This window comes from Metopolophium dirhodum, chromosome 2 (genome assembly GCF_019925205.1).
Source record: "Metopolophium dirhodum isolate CAU chromosome 2, ASM1992520v1, whole genome shotgun sequence".
In the NCBI taxonomy this organism is placed as follows: domain Eukaryota; kingdom Metazoa; phylum Arthropoda; class Insecta; order Hemiptera; family Aphididae; genus Metopolophium; species Metopolophium dirhodum.
This window is the reverse complement of record NC_083561.1, coordinates 24,263,958-24,289,108: the sequence shown is the minus strand read 5'-3', so window position 1 is coordinate 24,289,108 and position 25,151 is coordinate 24,263,958. Positions and strand designations below refer to the sequence as shown.

General features: G+C 33.2%; 1 protein-coding gene across 2 annotated transcripts in view; it reads left to right on the top strand.

Annotated features, from left to right (window-relative positions):
• Nucleotides 1–25,151, top strand: part of LOC132938228 (homeotic protein ultrabithorax-like) — a 269,260-nt gene that overhangs the window by 206,015 nt on the left and 38,094 nt on the right. Inside the window, exon 3 of one of the 2 annotated variants that reach the window (XM_061004948.1) lies at nucleotides 13,744–13,854. The exons of the other annotated variant lie outside the window; for it this stretch is intronic. The gene's annotated coding sequence lies outside the window, so the exon portion shown is untranslated. The remainder of the gene's footprint in view (nucleotides 1–13,743; nucleotides 13,855–25,151) is intronic. 2 annotated transcript variants of the gene reach the window in all.

Genomic DNA, 25,151 nt, shown 5'->3' with positions numbered 1-25,151 from the left:
GCGCGGTCGCGCTTGCGTTTTGGCTTGGAGAGGATTCGAGAAATAGAAAAAAAAAATTGTGAAATAATAATAAATATAATATAAGAAAATAGCATTATAAAATTATAATATACAGGTAGGTACTCCCGTCGGGGAAGTTTATAATTTATTACATATAGGTAATAATATGTACAACGCGTATAATATATATTATATACCTACACCTCGCCGGTGTACGACAATCGCTCGACTAATTATTATCATTATTATTACCATCGTACATATAAAGCCGTATGCGAATCGCATCGCTCTTTGTCCGGCGATGTTTATATAATACGAAATTATATGTGCACACGACAATTCGCTTAGGTTTTTATATTATAGTGTTGAGCGCGGCGTCAAAGCAAAGAGTGTCCAATTGCAGATTTCTTTAAAAAAATGTATGGGAAAAAATAATACAAATTGTATAAGGTCGGAGAGCATTGGCCAGGAACGATAGTATATAAACTAGGTACATTATACCATATATCATATTATAGTACCGTAATAATATATTTATTTATATTATACCATATCGTATTCGTCGTTTTCAATCAAACCAGCACAACGTTATTTATACTATTAAACGTATATTTCTGCATATAATATGTATGTAAATATGCTATATTATACTTAAACACGCATCATAGTAATATATACCGTCCACCGCGGTAGACCCAACCGGCCAAACCAATTAAACGTCGATACGACACGGATTTTATAATAATAACCGTCGTAACGGTTTTTTTTCGTTTCTCAAATATGTATGTAAATTGCATATATATCATACTATCATATTATTATATAATTAAACAACGTGCATCACAAAGAGTGATTTCGAATCAATTACGTAGAGGAGAAAACGATGTAAAATTTCGAAAAACGCTTAGCAATAATAATTGTTAGTATTATAATAATTATTATGATATGAAATCATTTTAATTGCGTCTATCACATAAACCAGATTTTGTGAACACATGCGATTGTAACGCTCAGAGCATCTATCAGGGCCTTGATTGAGGGGGTGGGTCTTACCATTTTGAAAGTACGATGTATAATGTATATTGTATATACTATATAATACATATCGTATATTATAATATGAAAATCTTGTGTACATTTTTGTAAAAGTTACAAAACGTTATTCTAGTTCCGATATTCAGCATTATACCTGTCATATATTTTAGAGGTATGAACTAGATATTTTTAATGTTCAAACAAAACTTACCTGTAATGTTTAAAATTACCCTTCTTCTCAGAGACGCCTCTGCATGGTAAAGCTGTTATGTTTCATCATCTCGTCTAAGATGTATAGAACGTTAAATATTCATACAAGTATTTCTAGTGAATTAATTATAGCCAATTTGTACGTCGTCTAGATTGGATTTTACTACCTCTCATCCACTCGGTATAATAACATATTAGCATCTACTTAAAACGCGTGTTAAGTTTGTTATAATACCTATAACATGTTAAATGACATGCATAACATATATAATATATTCAAATTTAAAACATAATAATATAACTAAAACGAGGAAATCGCTCTGCTGTATAGTCAATTTTGAGAGTGTACCTCCTTATTGATAGGTAAGTATCAGATAATTGCATGAGTAAATTTGAGTTCAATGTTGCATACAATTAACTGTTCTGAGCAGAAACAGTGTGTCAACTTTTGTTTCTAATGATATTTTACAATTAATTTATATTTATTTTTCTATTAGTTAAACGCGATAGGTTAAACAATTTTTATCCATTAACATCACAAATAATATTATACAAAGTATTATTGTTAATAATTTGTATTAGTTAGTTAATAACTATTCGCAGTAGTAGCTTAAATAATTCTAAATATTTTAAGATTCTCTTTGTGTATATAAATAACAATATATGTGTAACAAAGAAATTTTCCACTCCCTATGGTAAACGTATTTTGAATTACAATAAAAAAAAAAAAAAAAGAAACAAAGATTTTGTTAAAGGCCGGTGTTGTGAAAAAATCCCGATTTTTTTAGTTTTCAGCGATTATTTTGAAAAGTACTGAGGATTTTCTGCATATAACCCCCTCCTTCCTGTACTACCAACTAGATTCAATTTATTCCCGGAAGCACTCACATATTGAAGGGTTTTTAATGCTTTTTAATGAATTTTGTATGGGGGGCTATAGTCTCTTAGCCCCCCCCCCCCTCCTGGCTACGCCTCTGGACACGTACAACTACAGCAGATGTTCCCTAAAATTTAACTGCTGCTGCATATGTAAATGTATGTATAATATAAATTCCGAATCTGTGCGGCGCGGTGCGGAGTCTTACAAAATGTTTTCTCAGCATTTGTTTTAATTTGTTGTTTATTATAGCAAGTATGTTAATATATACATATACACAGATCCGCGATGTAGGTGTATATACAAGAGTCTCGCAAAACACGTAATAAATACAAACTACCCTATATCCCCATGGGAAATCTTTGGAAAGTATAATGAGAACTCAGTCAAGATTATTAAAAGTTGATATGTTAAATTAAAATTAACCTATGTATATGTATACTAGAATACAAACTATGTAAAAAGCCTATAGGTACATTTTAGTATTAAATATAAATATATTTTTATGCATTTACCTGTATTTTATTATAATATAGGTATACATTATATTATACCTACAGAACGCGTAATTATTTTTAATCTCTAGATCGGAAACATAGCGATGGCCGATAGTAGGTATAGCCATAGTATAGGTATAATAATTTATATAACTATTTACAGAGACAAATCTTGTCAATTTATCGGTTTGTGTGTTCCGCATATTATATTATTATATGTAGGTACGTTAACACTATATTACACCTACGCGTAAATACGCGTTAAATATAATATAAGAAGAAGAAAAATGTTGTAATTTGTTAATTACGACAAAGTACCTATATAGTACCCATACATTATATTATTATATTACACACTGGCTATATAATACCCACCGTTAGAATAAGGAGCGTGTGTTATATACATTAACCATAATAGTATTAAACATTAATGAATATATAAATACGCGTATAGCTAATCGGTAGCGGCAATATAATATTCCATGCGCGCTGTGTGCCTCGTCCGCAACACCATCGCATCGACAGTCCAATGTAAACATAATAATAATAATATATTTGTATCGTTTCAATTTATAACATAAAAGATTGATGATCGATTGCATATAAGGACGTCGCTTATAATATACGACACGCGTTGATCAGTTTAGTCGAGAGACTGAGAGAGCTGCAGCTTTACCCTCTATACTATATAAATTATAAATTATAGTAATATTATTATCGTATAAATCGTATATAACCTCACCTGTAAACTGCAGTGGCGTAGGTACTCAGACATTTTCTGAATGGTGGTGGTGAGGATGGGGGGGAGTTATATTAAATAAAGAATGAATATAAATACATTTTATAAAAATCTTTTCACGTTTTTATAATGTTATAGTGAAAAAAAGCCATGGGGGGGAGGGGGTCAAACACGTAAGTAGGTACACCACTGCCTGCAAATACGACTGCGCACCATGTTTTTTCTTTCCACAGAGATCACGCGATATACCATACACGTAAACATTATACATTTATAAAATCTTTGGTATATTGTTATTTTTTTTATTTTTTTTTATTCTTGGTACAGCATCAACTACTAGGTCATTAGCTTACAACATAATAATACATATTGGTTACACATAAATAAATACAATGGTTTTATTAGATTGTTGTACATACATAAGTTGTACATATTAATAAGTCTTAGAAATGTGACGATTTTGTTGGTAATATATTATTATTTATTATATTCATCAAACGGCATATTATTACCTATAATTATTAATTACTAATTAGGCATAATTGTATACAGCTTCGTATTATATTGCATAAAAAAATTGGATAAAATATATTTTAAACGAATTTATAATAAATATTTGAACACTTAAACAAATGTTCCGATAGTTATAATTTATAACCCAATAAATCGCGATAGACTGGTTGGCGATACCTAGTCTAAAGTTCTACAGTTTACAATGTATAACATACTATAATGTGATAGGTTCTCGATAGTCGATGATACATAGCAATATAATATTAATTAGGCATACAGTAAACACCGTGTGAGTGTGGGACAGTGTAGGTAGTATACCATTGATTACAAATACTAGTATTTATAATCAATGCTATTACCTTACTGACTGACGACGTGATAATGGGTGTTTGGACGAAATAATGGAATTCTCGTTTAAATCAATATAATAATGGAACTATATTGATTATACCGTCCCGAAGTCCCGTACAACGTTACATTATTGTTACGTAGATAATATATAAATGTTATAAACACGTTATTATCGGACCGTCCGCTATGTGTGTAAATCAACATCCATTGAATTTAAGCCCTGCCGGACGGACGAACTATAAAACTATTATATTATTATGCGTTGTAGTGTGAACTGTGTGAAGCGTGTTTGTGCGTGTGGCAATTCGACAGCCGCGGATATTGCGTTATAATATTTCTATTATTATGAGCGAATGTCGCTGATTATTAGTTACTTAATTGTTGGTGATCGGTGGATCGAAATTATAAATTAAAAATCTGGTTTTTCGACAATGCGACATACCTACACACCTATTATAAATGTGCACGCGCCGTAAATATCGTATAAAAAATATCATTGTCTATCGTCGGTCATCGTCTCTCGGACGGTCGGTTTAATAATATTATACATTATTATATTATATTGTTATTGTGATACATTTATATATTTTAAATTATAATATATTATACGTTGTACGACTGCGTTCAAATGTCGTTCCGTATAGAAATAATACGCGCGGTGGACGCTTCGCGTGTTTCGAACGGATCTCGCGATCGTGCAGTATATTCGTCCCGGGCCACCACCCGCCTTCGAGGGGGCCCGCGCAGCTCATTGAATTTCCCAATGTGTGCGCGTCTTCGAAACCAAAAGAAAAAAAAAACAAAAAACATCTGTGCCAATAAAAAAAAAACGAAAAAATAAATAAATTAAAAACGCCGCTCGGTTTGGGTATACGCGGTGGAAAAAAACTTATATAGAAACCAGAAACCAGTTATTTTATATTATATTATTATATATTACGTATTATTATTATTATTATGAACGCGGTTAAACAGGGTCAGTCGAATGATGATGCGCGCTGCTGCTGCTGCAGGGGCGCGGAGGGGGAGGGGTTCATTGTTCCAAAATCAACTGTGAACGCGCGCGCGCACACCGTTCTTTTACATAAATCATGAGATCCGTTTCTATCGGTCGCCGCCGCCGCCGCGATGTATTCAAATTTTGGTAACGCATGCCCGTCACGCGCGCCAGTTGTGATCGAAGCCGACGCCGCCGCCGCTCCGGCTTGTGCCACGATAGGTATATACCATATATATTATACCTATATAATAATATTACATTATATAAGAACCACGCGAGCTCGTACATAAAATATCATATTATAATATATAGGTAATAATAATATTATGTGTATATATTACTAGGTATACGTGTATTGTGTACATGTACCTAAATCTACGCGGGCGAGGCGGAATAGGACTTGTATAACATTATAAGACACGTCGCCGCCGTCGTGTCGTATAGGACGCGCGTGGGAAACGCGCGGCGTGTCCGAAAAACAACCGAAATCTGCCGCCGTCCGTTTTCCTGGCGCAACAACCTTAGCTGGTATATTATGTATGTACAGAGCGATTATAATATTATGTTCATAGAGTAGCGACTCCTCCTACGGTTGGAAAAGGTTTGGTTTTCCGACTGAAAAAAACGTGGTTACCGACTGAGGTTACCGACTTCCCGGAGCATTTGTTTGTCGTCAAACTGTATTGGTACCGTGCAAGTTCCTTTAGCTAACAATTATGGCCGTGGTACAACTCATCGCAGTCATGGCGCTTCGTATTCGCCAATGATGATCGCCGACTCCACGCACGTCACCCGACTTGGACGTGTTATGAAGTAGTACGGAAAATATAAATGTTATAATGTTTTTATGCGAATCTCCTGCAGCGTGCTTTGCAGATTTTTCATCAAAGACGTGAAAAAAATACACTTTAAAACACCGATTTTCCACCTATTGTATGCGTGTACTGCGTGATATTATCGTAGAGTACATATTATTGTATACTACAAGCTGAAGTAACTACGAGTCGCCATACGAACGAATATGAACAAATAATTCATAGAGACAATAGTGTCTACGAATATATATCGCGTAGATGCCGCGTAATAAAAACGTTGAACATCGTTAATTATGAAAACGCTCGGTAGTCATACATACTTGTATATACGTGTATATATATATTTAGGTACAGATATGCACACAACGAACAACGTCATAAATATATTTAATGTGTGTTTTATGTGTATACAAGGATACGACGAATACATTACATCAAATATACGTATTTACACTATATTATAGTATACACACACACGCGCGTTGTATACACCGTCTCACTATATCTTAGTTTCCGTCGTCGCAAGGAATAAAAGAAATATTTTATAACCGGACATTTTTGAAACATATATAATATATATTTATATTATATCATATCGAATATCCTAGAAATGGGTCACCCGCGACGATCGGAACGGTTAGGTCTGAACTCTGATATAAAGAACGCATTATAATATAATATTTTCATATTTGCCGCGCGTTTACTGATGCAGTACGCGTGATCCGTATCACGATTTTGCATTAAACTGTCAAATTTAATATGCACGCTCGTTTTAAAACGAATAAAATAAAGTACAATATTATATTAAATCATATTTAAACACGTTAAAATACTGCCACGAAAAAAAAACCTCCCAAAAGCCAATAATTTTATATTTCGATTAGGAAAAGTCATCGGACACTGGACAGGTTCCAATTGAACATAATATTTTTTTTTTATTTATACCCTCGGCAACATGGGTCGTCATTGGCTTATAGAGAGTAAATAATAAATTACAATTTACATTTTATCCTAAATCTAAGTGTTAACTAAATTTTGATTAGAACTTTTGAAGATTGGCGTGCCTGTGATGAATTGGATGATCTTGGCTATGGATTGAGAGTTTTTTCGGCTATAGCGATTCGGGTAGGTTGTGGCTTATTCGGGTATTGTAGTATAATTGAACATATTATATAGATACATCCATGACAGAACTTGTGTTTATCGTGATCTTTTTATTGTTTGCTCGACATTTCGACACAATTCGTATGCGGTGTAAAATTCAAAACGTAGGTAATGAGCGGTTGATTTGAGGGAAAAACCACGACACAACACGCATATCAAATATATATATACATATTATATTTAAGGGGTATCAATACCGAACGTTTTTAAGTAGCTTAATATAGACAATTTTCTAAGTGTGTGTATGTGGGTCGTGTAAATGTGTGCGTAGTAAGTGATTATTATAAAATAAATAGCGGAGTGCTCTCACACGGCCTCACGTGCATGTACATGTCAATAATGCAGAACTTAACACACTAATTTTACAAATATGAATTTTGGTAAAACGTGGAAACTTAGTTTCGTATTTCCAATAATATAGCTTACTGAGTGACATAATAGTAAGAACTAATTGAAGAGAAAAAGTTTATCTATTTTTTATAGGCCTCTGTATATGAGAGTCGATTTTCGATATTTTATTTTTAATGTCCAATATTTAGCTTTAAGACTTGTGATATTTTACTTTTTGAATTTGAATTATTGAGTTTAATAATTAAAATATCAAAATTGACTTTTATACAGGCACAGATTAACTTCATTTCTACAATATTGATAATTGGTATTTGTACACTCAAACTGCTCAATAATTTTCCCATACTATTGATACCCCTTTGCTACAATGCTCGTGTATAATAAATAAGTACCTAAGAAAATAAAAGGTGATGATAAAAGATACAGCAAGTACAGCACTATGCAGCAATCTTTCCAACGACGTGCGGATCGCGAGATCTATATAATATACTGAAAACGTTATTGTGGCTGTCCTGCTGTGGAATTCACTCGTCTTCCAAAATAATAATTGTACATATATATATATATATATATGTGTGTGTGTAAGCGAAAGACGACCCCCCTGAGATGTGTATGAGTACGACGGGCGCACTAAAGTCATTACACGGCGTCACACGCAAACGCTTCCGACACCTTATATTATATAAAATATAAATAGGTGTGTGTGTGTGTGTTTATATGTATACTGCTTCTGCAGGATAGCGCCGTATCCTATTATCTTATTATGATTGTCCGGGGAGTTTAACGCGACAAGATTGGACTCGAAGAGATAGATAGAGAAAGAGAGAGTCAGTGTGTGCGAAAGAGAGAGATGTGGTGAGAGAGAGATAGAGTGAGAGAGGTGAGAGAGATGCACGCATCGAGTATTATACGAACATCCATCGCCGGCCAGGGAATAAGTCGTAAATAAGTGTCGCGCATTTTTTTCTCGCTCTCCTTTTATCATTATTTTTTGAACCCTCCGCAGTACACTCCCGAGTATAGGCCCGGCGCGTAACTTTTTTCGTTTCTTTTACCGCCGCCGCTCGCCCGCGCTGCACGTCCCCACCCCCACGACACCGCCGCCAATTTAGTGTCGGTTTTAATTGGCGAACGACCGCGGCGTAACAATGGGCGTCGCGGACCCTCGCGGCGAGCCAATTTCGGTTCACTTGTACACGTGTATATACGTATATATACATCGTACACCGAGATACACGACTCGCTGCCCCCAGACCGCAAACGGCGAATTGACGAGATTCTAAACGGCCGCCACCGCCAGTTTTTCTCGGGTTTTAATTGCCGGGCAGCACTATAAAACTGTATACGCTGTTCGCGATGGAGGTTTCGACGCGGTGTTGAATTACAACAATCCGCTAGGGGGACACGACGACGAGACGAGTTATTAAAGCGGTACCTACAACACGCATCATACACAATTTATGACGTGATGTATGCATTGTGTACGCGACGAGTCGACTGACGTTGTATTATAATAATAATAATATTGCGTTGTCGCATAAGCGGATTCGACGGGGGTCCGGACCCCTGTGCACGTTTTTTTTTTTTTTTTTGTTATGTATGCGATTGTTTCCGGCGTTTCGACCGCAGAGGTCAAAAAACGAAAAAAAACAAATAAATAATAATTTCAGAACGGTATTATATCCGTATACAAAACAGATTATACGGTTCTCGTATTACGCTGCGAGTCCCTGCAGCAGCAGTGCGCGGCGCGGATAGAAGCGACGAAAATGCGATTCGGAGATATTATATTACGTTATGATTATTTTACGGGCGGCTGCCGTTTGAACGTATAGTTTTAATATTATTATTATACTATGCAGTTTATTTTTTTTTTCGTCTAAATTTTTCTTTTTTTGCATCATATTTGTACCGCTTGCGATGCAATTAGTGAAATTAAAACGTTGCGGGTATAGTATAGGTAGTTCTTTGTTTTGTAATTTCCCCGTCGTGACGCGCGCAAAAATAAAAAACGTGACACCGTCGCGGCTGACCGAAATAATATATTATATACAAAACCGTACAGAAAAAGGACCTTTATTTTTCGGCGACGCACATAAATATAACAAGTGGCAAGACTCCAGTAGCTCCAGACGTTTGTTAATTAAGAGAAGAATTTTTTAATTCGCATTTACACGCCCGGGGCGTGTGCGACGGGGTGGGCAATATACGTGAGGGGGTGAGGATCAGGTGCTGGAAAGAGTTATGTTGACAGCGACGGCGGCGAAAAAAGACCGCGTGTTCCGGGGTACTGCAGTGCTGTGGTAGACGAAGGCATTCGGGTCACTTATTTTTTAGCCGTTTTTAACGTATATTTATTTACGATATCGCATTTTTCGTGAATAGAAAACGAAAAACATACTTCGTCTGGTCGTCTCTCTCTCTAGACAAATAAATATATCGTCTGTCTAATTAATCCAGAGTTGGAATTGGGGGGGTGGATGGAGATTAATCCCATGGGCATAAAATTTTAGATGACGTAATTTTTTTACGGGCCTATATGTTTAGTGTTTGGTGTTAGAATTTAAAACAGTATTTTAACATCACATAAATTGCTTAGGACGTTAGTGATGGTCATGACCATATGCATATTTGAAGGAAAGAAAAGAAAAAAAGATAATGATCAATGGTCATATACGCAGCGTAATTTAATTATCGTCATTATTTTATTAACTATAGGGAAAATAGTACAAATTACCATTAATAACAACAATGATAAATGCATTATTTTGACAATTGTCATTTACTCTATATATAGTAGTACATAATATGTAGTATGTGGAGTTTATCGTTTGTGCCCATTGATAATTTTATGATCGAGTCCATATACTCGTCATCCGGTCATCCAGGCATCAGACAAAGTTCCCAAAAAAGTGAGAATATGCATAGATTCGCAAACATATAGAAACTTATACGCTATCATTTTTAAGATTCTTAATAAAACCACGCATGTATTTATGCTGTTTTTGTTAAAATGTCTTATGCACAAAAACTTATATGAGTGCATCAATGCAACGTTTAAATATAAATATATGCACAGATAATATTATAAAATTGTTTTATCATATTATGAACCCCACACGAACGTGTTCATTAGAGCCCATTATCTTCTTGAAGAATAAATGAAAATAAAAAAAATATTTAAGTGCCTATGCTCACAAAGAAATTTAATAAGTGATATTTTTACATTAAAATAATATCCCATGGGAATGTATCACACAGCATTTGTATTTTAAATAAATCTATTGAGTAATATCATTGGAATTTATATATTATATTTAAATTTGATATCTATAGTTGATTACTATTTCAATATGGAATATATTCTTTTTTTGTACGTTGTAACCAAAATATTCGTCAATGATTGCTAAATATTTGAATAAATACATTTAATTGTGCTAATTATATTATTATTATTAGAAAACAATTATGTGTAGGAAAGGTTATTTCAGTCATGATCTACGATTGGACGTATTTTTCTCATTTTCTCAAGGCGCACAAATTCCTAGTTCCACCTCTGAATACATTGTATTCTGTTAATCGGTTTTCGATCGAATTCGCGTGTCTTGCCTACCTATACATATTATATTGCTGAAGTCCAGTCGTCACGAAATCACGGCGGAGATTCAATGTCGCAGCAAGGTCGATTTAAAATTTTAATACAACCACCCCCATATTCGGATAACTCTGTAAAGTTCATGATATAGATTATAGGTGTGTGATGTACATGTACATACCTATATACTATTAGTATGTCTCATGACAAAGTGTACGCAGCGACAGCTGTATTATATGTGGAAATGCGTGTATACAGCACAAGGATACATATTATATACCTAGGTACGTACGTATGATATGATATGTATATATTCATATTAAACGAAACTTTACCTACCTATATATGCGAATTCCCCGCGGCTTCCCGTTAATAATTATTACCGTTTTACACGACGTGGTAAATGACAATTTGTGACTCTCGTATTATTATCATATAGGTAGTTCTATAGATACCTATATATCGTTATTCCGCGACGCATACGACGGTAATATACGACTCGCGATCTTGTGTCATGTAATATTACAATAAACACATTATAATATATAGGTACACGTGTGCGCCGAGCCTGCATTTTTTTAAAATTCTTACATTATTATATGCAAACCGCAGTAAAATTCTGTCTTTTTTAATGCGTTAGTAATGTTTTCTTAACAGCATTACACTTGCACCGGTGCAGCGGTGGTTACATGCACTCAAAACTTACCGCATGATATATTGGTAGATACTTTATACACTTCAAAGTCTTTTAAAATATGTTTTTTTTAAAATGATAAATTGATAAGATATAATGATATCGTTGTCACTCATTTAAACCACATAATAAATATATACAATCAAACTGCTGTATATGTATAAAATTGAACAGAACGTGTGTTCGTAAAAAAAAATTGTACAATAAAGTATATATATTGAGGAGGTTAATATGGGTATCGTGCTGCGGTGTAGTTACAATATAATATTTAGAATGGAATAAAATATAATATATAGGTGATGAAATGTATACATTTTTTATTGGGTTTATTTTTTATTATTGTTATTATTATTGTATCGTTTCGTGCGAGGGTGTACGCATTATAATATATCTTCCTTCCCGAAACAAATCGATGACAAATAGACCATTAGATCAAAATATTTGGGAGGTGAAAAAAAAACGAAATCGCATTTTTTTTCCACAGACTTTTATTGCGTAAATGACCCGAACGTTTTCGTCGATGATTCAGTGGACTACGCGCTGTGCGATCCGCGTGTGTTGATGCTCAAACCCAGCGGGACATAGTGTGTGCATAGTATGTGCAGGTACAATGCAATTTTCTGCCGTGTCGGAACGAGCTCACCAAAGGCTTTTGTGCGTCGGCCTTGAAACACTATTGTGCTATATTTTCTCTTAACTAAAACACAAATTCCGCACCTTGCTAAATATTATAACGTGTCGACGACGGTCGAGGTATTTACAATGAACAACTTACGTCTGTTGTAATAAGTATTAGCTGGTGGACATAGGGTTCCACAAAAAAAAAAAACCACATAATTTGTTGACGCTTTTCATTTGGTATACATTATATCAGACTGATATAAAACAAACAACATATAACACCCATTATGATTGCCCGTGCAGGTGTATATGGATGTGTCTGCTATATATGGGTACAAGGTACATGGAAATTAATCAAATAATAATATTTTATGGTTCAGTGAATACATAAAATAGGTACCTAATTATGACTGCAAATTAAATCATTTAAACCATCTTCGAATCGACGTTAAATCATTACTTCGTATCTGTTCGTAATAAACTGACACTGCAGTTATTGACTCGAAACCATGTACGATACTAAAAGTTAATTACACCCGTGGGTTCGATAGCCAATGGATATTATATAGCACATCAACATAAGCGGAAAAAACAATATTATATTATAAACGCAAAATTATGTATGTAGGCACATACGATTCACTACATGGATAGGAATAACGATTCATTTACTACCTATCATAATGTTCGACGATTAATAATTATTATGTATGAGCAGTTAAAATCGATTGTGTTAACGTTTTATGCAACACATTAATACATTATAATATTATGTATGTACTCTAAGTATACCTACTTTCCACGGCACTAAAATTCTTAATTATGATTTATTATCGAACGATTATATTGTATATCAATTTACTAAAAAATTTCTTATTGAATTTGAATGTCGATTTAAGGTTAAGAGTGGCAAGTGGCAACTGTTTTCAATCATTCAGCTATGATAGTTGGTTATTATTTATTATAGCAATAACATACTACACAGATTTATACACATGCATAACTGGTTAAATTTTGCTTATTTTGAATAATGTAATATATTTGAAAATTAAAAATAAGTTGTTTAAATTCTACTATTATTATGCGTAGAAACACAATATTATGGTGTAATACATATTATAATTTATAGCTTTTAAAGTTATAAAATTGAAATCAAATAATAATTTGTGTTTATAAAGACATATCATTATATTAGTAACATTGATCATCCAAGTACTTATATTTAATGAATACAATAACTGATTAGAAAAGTATTTTAATGCCGATATTACCTTTTAATAGATTATAGATATTTTTGGGAAGATTAGTTCTTACAAGAGAATATCAATATCATCAGAACATCCAGATACCCTAGCATGTCACTAAATATTTCCAACAAAACTTCATACAATGGTAACATTTAATATTTATTTTAATTAGTTAGTATAAGTTTAGCATGAGTTTATGTGTTTGTTAAAGTAGGGTTAAATGGAAATATCTATTTCCATTATAATTATTTATACTCAATTATGTAGTAGGTACCTTAGCTATTGTGATACGAATATAATATAAGTAGTTTAATACTTACAATATACAGATATTATGGTAATTACCACTAGAGCAATATAAAAAAAATATTTAGTTTTGAGTACCTACGAATACCACGATATAAATAATAGTATCTTAAAAATATGTTTCGACTGGAATTTATATTATTCTTGGTCAGTCTGAATATGTGTTTTTAAAATACTTTTTGAACTACAACGGCAGAGCGCCCACTAATAATTTTGATTGTATAAACTATGAGCCATAATATGAACAATGACACGTATAATATATGTATATTATATATGAGAAAAACGCTTGATTCTTAATTTAGAATGTATATAATATCGTTGTGAAAAGCATTTTCGGCAAGGAACCCAAACCTACGTTATCCGACGTGAAATACGATTCTTTAAAATTACGTTTTGCCGTAATTATTACTTTATGTAATACAACTTCAAATGTAAAATCGCCGATATCTTCAAATACCTTTATGTACTGACTATAACAGGTACTCTATAATGTGATGTAGGTACAAGCGTTAATCGAAGATTGTTTATTACTTTCAAAAAAAAAAGAAGAATTTTCTTCCCACGCTACCCACCGAGCTAGAGTGAGCGATGTGAAAAATTAAATCAAAAGAAATTATTATTATAAACATCGGGCGTTAACGCTGCGGGGTGGGGCGGACGTCGCAGAGGCCATATCGATCGCCGATCGCGCTGCAGCTACTTTGAGAATATTAAAACAACAATAATTCGGAGATTAGCCGCCGCCGTTGTACGCACCGAGTACGGTAACGTTTTTCACTCTTCTGCACCAGTGATGTGTGTCGTATAATATAATAATAATAAAATTATGTAATACTAATATATCATGTGCATGTGCATAATAATAATATATATCGGCTGCGAATCGGGCGGACGGTTTAGGAGCGTCGTCGTCGTCGTCGGAGGAGGAGGAGGATTTCGAGTACAGTCGGCTGCAGCCGCCGCAAGATGTCTACCGCCGATATTGGGGCCGAACCCCTCCTATTTTTGTATTTTTTTTTCCCCCGTAGTCCCTCGTACATGCACAGAAAATTACACGCGCGCCTCTCGCGGGCGAGCGTATGCGAGTGCGCGCGCGTCGACCCCCGCCGACTCGCGGGATTTATGGCCGCGCCGAATGATTAATCGCCCCGAGCCGCCGCCGCCGCCGCCGAGGGTACTCTACGCACACACGCACACGCGTTTTCGACGATATCGATTCGGCACCGGCTGCAGCAGCGTGTAACGCGCGCGTTTATATACATCGTAGCCCGTCCGAGGGTGGTAAAAATATAATACGACTCTGCTGCAGCAGCAGCAGCGCGGGGGTTTACGACTCGCATAATATCATATTATTATAACATAGGTGTATATGCGCATAGGTATAATATTATGTGATAATATTTTAATACGATACGAGTACATAATATAAATGTATATATTATATTATTATGTGTCTATGCGTGTGTCAGTGGTGTGTGTGTGTGTGCTGTACGGGGGACGGACGACGCTCTACGTGGGTGGGTGACGGTCGGCGAAGGTTGCGCGCGAGAGGTGTTGGCGGCCGGGTGGCGGTGAACGGTTTCAGCGGGGGGGGTGAGAGAGAGACAGAGACGAAGGCAGAGAGACCGAGTAATAGATAGAGAAGAGAGAAGAATTAAAGAATTACCGAGAAATGTATGCGTGTGCGCGCATGCGTGTGTGCGCATGTGTGTGTGTGTGTACAGAAATAAACGTATATCGAAAAAAAACGCGTATATACACCCGAGTGTCGAGAAACAGGCGTGAAATTAATCATCGTGATTTATACACGGGGCAACGCGATGTTTGTGTGCGTTTAAAATGAAAATCCGTATCACCACGACGTGGCTGCGGCAACGACGGAGGCGGCGGCGACGGCGGCGGTGGTCTCGAGTATAATAATATTATACGTTATTATACTTCGTGTATATTAGGACGACAACGACAACGACGACGACGACGCTTTTCGCTTTTTTTTCCATACGCATTATATACCTGCCATACGCGCTGTACTGGTAGGTATATATTGGTATTTGGTATACTCACATAGTATTATAATGTTTAAATGTGTTTCTCTAATACACGTAGGTACAATATTATAGGGATTTTTTTTCATCCGACGAGATAAGAGACTCGCGTATACAATGTACCTATACCTCCTATACTATATGTATATACCCACATAGTCGCGTTGCAGACGCGCGGAACACCAAAGTAGTGTTTAGGTAGGTACTTAAAACCCCTTTACGTAATATATTACGTAGGTACCCTCGGCATTATCGGATTATTCCGCGTCCTAAATTTATTTAAATAATATAATATAATATGTTATATACACTTTAAAAGTTTATGTATAGTATATTGCACGATATTACCTATATATTGTTATAGTATTTATACCGACCTACTGAGTTCTAGTCGTTTTGTCTCTGTTTAAGATGTACTCGTATCACTTATAAATTATAATATAGAAAGTAATTGAATATATAGAAGTAGCCGAGTAGATGGTCACTGGTCATATACTGTGGTCATGCGGACAGGATTCACGCGTGTTCCTCATAGAAAAACGATTGATATATCGCAGACCTGAGATCACAAATCAAGTTTTGGTCGTGTGTAATATTATCAATCTGAAATCACTAAATTACTCTTTTTGATTTGATGTACGCGTCAGACGATCGACGGATATTAAATTATTATAAATTTATAACACGTTACTATATAGACTATAATATATAATATAGAGTAGATATATTTTTAATATTAATAATTTAATTTAAAAATATTATTTAATTTCGTCATAAATTAGATCTGCGATTTTCCCCAAAATATCGATTATTAGAATATTTTGACTATAAAAACAAACGTCGGAAATTTAATGCATCGAAAATTCGCAACCACATTCGCCTTAAATCGTAAAACGTTTTATCCTGAGCATCCGATCAATTGCCGCTTTTAATAATATTCATTCCGGAGTATTGGGGTGGTGCTTAAGACATTTGGTCACTCGTATACCTACATGTGTTAATATACGGTATATTATAATATTAGAAATTTATTTAAAACAAAGTTAGTATTATTCTTAAGTATACTAAATGTATATATATAAAAAAAAAAACTGTAACTAATGGCCTTTGCAACCGACGTAATTTAAAATCAATAAAAAAAAAAAAAACAAAGTTAAACTTTTATTAATAAACTAAATTTGAGAAGAAGAATATAACATAGTATGTGTACACAGTACAGTAGTTTGAAATTATTAAATTATACAATCAGATTTGAACGTTTGTCCGATGTGACCCGAATCACGTGGTTTGATTTTATTTAGTTTGGTCGTAGAAATAGTGATATTAGTCGAATTGCAACATTATACAACATAAATAAAAATTATCGAATTGTTTTTGGGTACAACTAGTACCTAAACTATTATAGTATACTCATAGTATAATCGCAATCGTATTTAAAAACGCTGATACTGAGCATACAGATATTAATATATTATTAAGTGATTCTTTGTTGATTGTCGTTATAAAAATCATTGATGAAGTCTTGTTAGATCTGCCCACAGATATATTTCACTTAGTTTTTAGCATAGAAAATGCATATGTATAAGTGTTTATCTCTTTGGTTGGAACAGTACCAGTGGAACCCACTCTTCATCTATTTTTCGGCGCACTGTTTATTTTACACACCCACAAATGTGCCTATAATAAAGATAAACCACGTCATAAAAATAATATTATATAAAATATTGTGAACAAATTTTATTTTTTCTATCCGTTCGGACCTCACGGCGTGGCCTGCAGCGTTACCCGTATCGGTAGGAAATGATGTATATTATACATTAATACATAACAGTATTACTATCGTTATAAACATGCGTATAAATGGATGCACAAACGGTATACGTCACGACACACCACCGACTGTTGACCTAAATATTTAAAGGGACGTCTCCCCGTGTATTCATGTGTGCACTATACTTCAACGCACACACATCTGGAGCAGGGGTTCGGGTGCGTATACATACCGTTAGGTTAGTGTCCACGAAACCCATAAAACCCGGGCCATAACAGTAAAAATCTTCAGGCGGTAAGAATTATACGATCGGCGGGATGCATTTGTTCGCGAGACAGCACATATTTTTCTCGGCAGACTCGGAACTACAATCCACGTGGAATATACATAATATTGTACGCGGCACATGACGTACGCACGTAGTTCTTAGCATATATCACACACAAACGAATCGTGAAAAATGTGAAGTTCGGGCCCGTAAAATAATGAATTTACATTTGCTTTTGTCTTTTATTTGCGTGTGTATAGGTATAGGCTTATAGCTATGATACAGCCGCAGTGACAATATTGTGTATAATATAAGGTACTTATTATTACCATTATTACCTACCCATATTATATTGTCGTACAATGCGTATTATATACGTGAAACGTCGTCGGTATTTTCATTTCGTCGTAAACACGTTTTGATCGTAAATATGTCGCGGTCGTCGTCGTCGTTGCAAAGCAATCATATTAATATGATTGGGTGCAATAATATGTCGACTCCGCAGCTCTAACCGGCTGAGCTGCCGGACTGCACAAATTCAAATGGTGAATCGAAAAAAAAATTTACGATAAACGTCCAATTCTTCACCGGGTTTTATTTCGCAACAATGCAATATTATTTGTAAGATTTTGTAATCGGCAAGTACGTACCTAGTAGTACCATATCTCATAGTAATCTATATAATATTTACAAATGTTGTATTTTATTTAATAGTCAAAATATTATATATTAGTCCTATATACGGTACCGAAATAAATAAGTGTACTAACAAAATAGCAATACGAGGGAGGTGATAAATTTTATGGAATTATTTTTTTAATGTCAGAAATTCAAATTTTTGTTATTGATAGGAAGGTTTGTGAGACCCGTGAGGCGTGAAACCGTGGATAATTTTGTCCATCACGAACAATATGCGCTTGTTAGAATGAAAGAGAATATTATACGAATGCGCACTGAAATACAACAATGATAATATATTAGGGATCATCATCGTTCGACTCGTCCCTTTTTCCAAAAGACGCGAGCGTTTAACCCTCCACGCAGCACGTTCCGTCGAATTCCTAATACCTAAATATGCGTGGGTGCCGAGAATGTGCGTTAAAGGCCAAAGGGTATATACGATGGTATAATATTAAACTCTTATCATTGTCTGCTATTTCTAATACACGGATGACCGTCTGAAAAATCATTTTTAATTCTATCGCCATCATCACTATTGTTCCTATTGTATTCAGAGATAACTGATAAGTATTGCGTATTATAACGAGACTGATAGGTACGTATGCGTCAAATTAACAGCACTAATGATTAGCACCAATACCTACAACGTAATTCCTATGTGTATATACATACAAGAAAGGGGAACATTGAAAACAACCGGATATGACATAATGAAAACTGAAAAACTAAACCTAATATGCTACCCCAATGTAATTTATATTTGTGATGATATTTGGAAAAATTTTTGGTCGTTCGACGCGAGTCACGTACCTATCTAAATTTGATATAACATAGTCGAAGACCCAGCGTTTTTAAATCCGATAGGGATTACTGAAAAAAATATCTCAACCTATCCGGCCTCGCATGTTAATCGTATAAAAATAGTTAGGTCCATGCGGTATTGCAGGATTTTGATATTGTCATAATGATATTATAATATAATAGAAATTATTTTTATGATTATTTAATCACTCACGGTTCTTCTAACACAAAAAATAGTTGCAAAATACACTACCTATAATTTACATATTTTGATGTGTGTTTAACTTAACTCGTGCGTACCTATATCATATAATATTGTATATCCAGTGATGAAAAACAAACGTTGCGATATTACACCTTATACACGGTTCGGGCGGTGGTGTATACTGCCGCAACACAGTAACATAATATATACCACGCATATACCTAAAATCGTCGTTGGGGGAATATTATTCCGTGAGGTTCAGTTTTCGGTTCATAAAATAATTTCGGGACTAGACGATCCCGGCCGGTCGTAATATATTATATTGAATGTGTGTGTGTGTGTATAAACTTGCTAAGGGGCTGCCGCAGGGAGAAATAGTCGCGTAAGAAAAACCGTTTGTTTTGGCAAAACGCGACGACCGCAGTCCGCTACGGCGGCCGTTGGTGTGACTTGGGCGGCGGCGGGAGGTGTGAGCGGAACGAAATTACGGCGGTGCCGCCATTAATAAATTCGACTGGATTTTCGCGCACGGTTACCGAACCGATGATGGCCAGCCCTGCACGCGCGATATTTCGGTGTAGGCTTTTTTTTTCTGTTTATAGGTTTTCACTTGGTTTAACCCCATCGGAAAATTAATACCGAAACTGTGTACATAATCAATTTTACACATCAAATTACAATAAATATTGAATTGCGTGCGCCCGTGGATTTATTTTAATATAATATTTTGTTCACGTTATGAGAGCGCAATCGATTTATATTAACGTCACACGTCGTGTAAACAAAACAATGATACCATCGTGATGGGGAGGGGTGCAAGGTGGTTCACGTGCGCCCCCCTGGCATTTGTATTGTCATATAATTTGAAAAAATATTCATTCGTATTTAAGCATTATTTATAGAAATCAGCGTAAAATATACAGTATGCTGCCCCCTGACAAATAAACTGGCGCCAGTGGCGTACGCATGGGTAGGGTTCTGGTAGGTTCTGACCCCCCTGAAATTTCTTTTTTCTACAAAAATATCTTATTTACCACCATTTTGATACACACAGACCAATTGTTGGTCATCTTTAATAGTTATAAAATATATTGTTGAATATGACATAGACGTCGATAATCATAGTTTCCTTTATTTTGGCTGATTTAGAACATTGCTAAACGTCTGCCATAATCGATGGTGTATCATCGATTATTACTACGTTTATTACGGCCCAAAGAGGCGCTATAGATGACCAGGTTAAATACTGTAAATTTAGACTAAATTTGAGACTTACTATAATTGTTCATATAAAAACTTTAAAAAAAAAAATAATGTTTCAATTATTCACTCAGGTAAAACCTTAACCGAACTCCTGTGCTAAAATCTTGCGTACGCTACTGCCTAACACTGCCTATAAATGATACGTAAATATAAACGGATAGGTATACAAAATCGATGCAAACTATTAGCAAGAACACCTCAGTGTACATAAATCATATATAGACTGACGACAAAACTGTATCGTAAGCAATATAGGAGCATAGCATAGTTTAGCAATCTCCCACTAACTTAAATATATAAAATAATGATTTTTCTTATTATTAATTATCTTATATTATGTTATTTATCAATGTTGAATTATCTTAAAACAATTTATAAACATTGTTAATACCTAAATAAAATATATATACATGTATATGTATTTATATGTCTAACAAATGTATATTTCATAACAAAAATATGTATTTAATTATTCTATATTATTAAAAATAAACAATATAAATAAATAATATAAACCAATTGATGATGATAGTATTACAAATAATTTGTTTAAACGTAATAACAAGTCTTGACCATAAGTCTTTACCCTTCATCTGCAGGTTACAAACTTACAAATGTATAATAAAAATAAAAAGAATAGGTTATACAATAATTAAATATCCAAATAAGTTATACCATATCTTAGTTGTTACTACATTAAAAAACCTTAAAAATGTACTGTAGTCTGTAAGTTCGGAAAAATGCTCTATAAAACCTTATAAATGCATTAAAAACTCAAAAAATGTTGTATAAAATTAAATGTAAGTATATACAAATACAAACCCATAATTTAAAAATATAAATAGATCTCTCAAATGTAGAATATTTTAAACTAAAAATATTAATAATTAATTACGATGTGAGTACAGATCGTTTAAAATGTTTATACGACAAAGATGAAAAATATAATTGATAAAATGTGTGTAAAAAGTTTCAAATTATGGAAAATATTAATACTATCAAAAATAGTATTTAACAGTGAATAAATAACGTAAAAAGACTAAAAAAATACCTAAAGACCTTAATCAATTTTTACAATTTTAACTAAAAAGAATGCATTTTCTACAAGCTTACAGATATAATGATTATTAGGTATACTAACTTTTCTGGTGCTGAAAGTGTATAGGTACATTTTGTTTCACGAGGATATAGCGTGGATTTTATCGATATATTTTTTCCCAGTTTGGCAAGCCCTTAATTTATCGTTGCTCACATTTTTTCGTTCCCATATTTTCGTGCCAGAGTATTATATACAACTTTTGATGACACTTAATCGTAAATAATAATAATAATAATAATAATAATAATAATATTATATTTATATATATATATATATATGTTTATACAATACAATATTATATAGGTGTATAAAGTGAACTTTCGAAATTATTTTTATCTTTTTTATAGTTATTTTTTACTCGTTTGTTTTTCGGTACGACTCATAAAATAGCGAGCAATTTAATGCAATTATTTTTTCATACGAGTAATTTTGTCCATAAAATATTACTTGCCTTATACTTTTCGCCCACCAAAGTTATATAATAATATATTATTTTATAATATCATCATTTATCACGCGCATATAATTCCAAAACCGTTATATTCTATACATCCTGCCGTAATTTATCATTAAATAAAATATATAATTCAATAACGTTAGTATGTATTTATGTTTGTAAATCTATGTATTTACGAAGTATAAAATAAATATTATATGATTGAACTTAAAAATAAATTGTAAGAGTTAAATTACGAAAGTAAATTATACATTTTATCTCGTTGTATTTCAACATTGTATTAATTATATTTTATATAGTATAATTATTCTCTATTTCTATTGTAGAAACTCTCTTTTATATAAAAACATTTTGAAAAATCAGAGTGAAGTTGTACATTTTAAGATGTATAAGAAGAGGCTTCAGGTATCAGTTGAAGAGTAGGCACATGAAAAAAAAGAAAAATAAACAAAAACGTGAAAAGTATCTCGAAAGAAATCACAGCTTGCAAAATAATAAAATTGGAGTGGGGTTAGCGAGCAAAGCGATCAGGGGATAAAGTCCCTAGGATGTATACAATATATCAGTATATTATGGTAGTAAGTTGTATAGTTTAAACAAATAACACAAATTGTAATATGATTTAGGTATATACTTCAAAGAAAATTGAAACATTTATAAAACATACATTTTAAATACGCCCCTAAAATAATTAATAAACTAAAAACGATTAATTGACGAGTTAAAACTAAATTTAACAAACTATAATTGCATGCATTATGAAAGCACCTAACTAACAGAAGGCATTGCTATATAATGATATTATAGAGACTATATTATTATACATACCTAATAATCCATATAATATTAATTCATTGTTTAGACTATGGACAAAACAAAAACACATATATAAGAAATTAATTTTAAGAACAAGAAATATATTTAAATAATGAAATGTATGAGAATGACTCCAACTAAGATAATAATACATTGATAAATATGAAGATATTGTAAGCAGCTATAATATTATTATATTATTACAAAGGAATATAAAAACAAAACAAATACCATCGTTAATTCATAAAATAAAATTATAAAAATATGCAAATGCTAGTAAATTCGTTCACTGGTGACTAGTCATTTATTTATTAATAGATTCATAGATTTAGAAAATGCAAAATTTATTTACCATCAGTAGAAATCTAAGCAGTTATTATTTACAATCCGAGGTTGCCAAAGTCCTGTTTTCTGAGAACGATCAATAGTGATAAATATGAAGATATTGTAAGCAGCTATAATATTATTATATTATTACAAAGGAATATAAAAACAAAACAAATACCATCGTTAATTCATAAAATAAAATTATAAAAATATGCAAATGCTAGTAAATTCGTTCACTGGTGACTAGTCATTTATTTATTAATAGATTCATAGATTTAGAAAATGCAAAATTTATTTACCATCAGTAGAAATCTAAGCAGTTATTATTTACAATCCGAGGTTGCCAAAGTCCTGTTTTCTGAGAACGATCAATAGTATTATTCCGTCGTAATTTCGTATTGTGTTCGATGACTTTTACTATGTAGTTTAGAGACAAATGTAAAGAATATACATTTAATAATATCTTATAATATGGTCGTTTATAATAAATTATTAGTTAATTTAGTTATAATATTTGATCGTACGCGACTGCACTAGTGAGCTGTATAATACGTTAACACTATATATAGGTAATCATGTTACTCGTTACAATACAACACATAGTCTTATGCCAAATTTCAGAATTTACCTATACAGTGTGCCAACCCCGTTCTCTTCAGTAATGTAGTTATTCAAAATCTGATTTTAGAATTTTTAAATATAGACCATTTATTAAAATTTTTGAGTTTTTGTACTATACTTAAGGATTATCCTGTGGAGATAAAATCTTCTGTTTTTCAAATGAGAACACCTATTATAAATTGTACAGTGGATAATTTTTGACTATCAAAATCAAAATTCGAACGTAGTAGTAGTTTTTGGATTATTTAACTTTAGATAAGATATAGGGGCTATGGTGATTTGAACATTTTAGTTATTAATATTAATCATTTTTGAAAATGGTCCAAGTATAATACATACTAGATTCAATATCACGTCTATTTTATATTTATGTAAAATTATTTTTAAGGACTTTAAATTGTCCTTAATACAACCATTTTAATAACTAAGAAACTACTCATTTGAATTTTGAATCAGATAGGTACAACTGTCCACTAAATAATATACAGTAAAAAAGGGCGTTCCCATTTGAAAAAAACAGAATTTTGTAAGTCCAAATTAGTACAAAAACATTAAAAAAATTGAAAATATTGTCTATATCAGAATTTAAATACATTCATAATTAAAGGGAAAAATGAGGGTGAGCATGCTTGCAATAACCTTGTGTTTATATTATATTTAATAACAGAGAGACCCCTTACAATTGTTTCGTGATAATGTAATTTGTAAAAATATTTTGTATTTATATTGAGAGTTTACGTTGATGAAAAATTTGAAAAACAAACAAACAAAATTCTTAT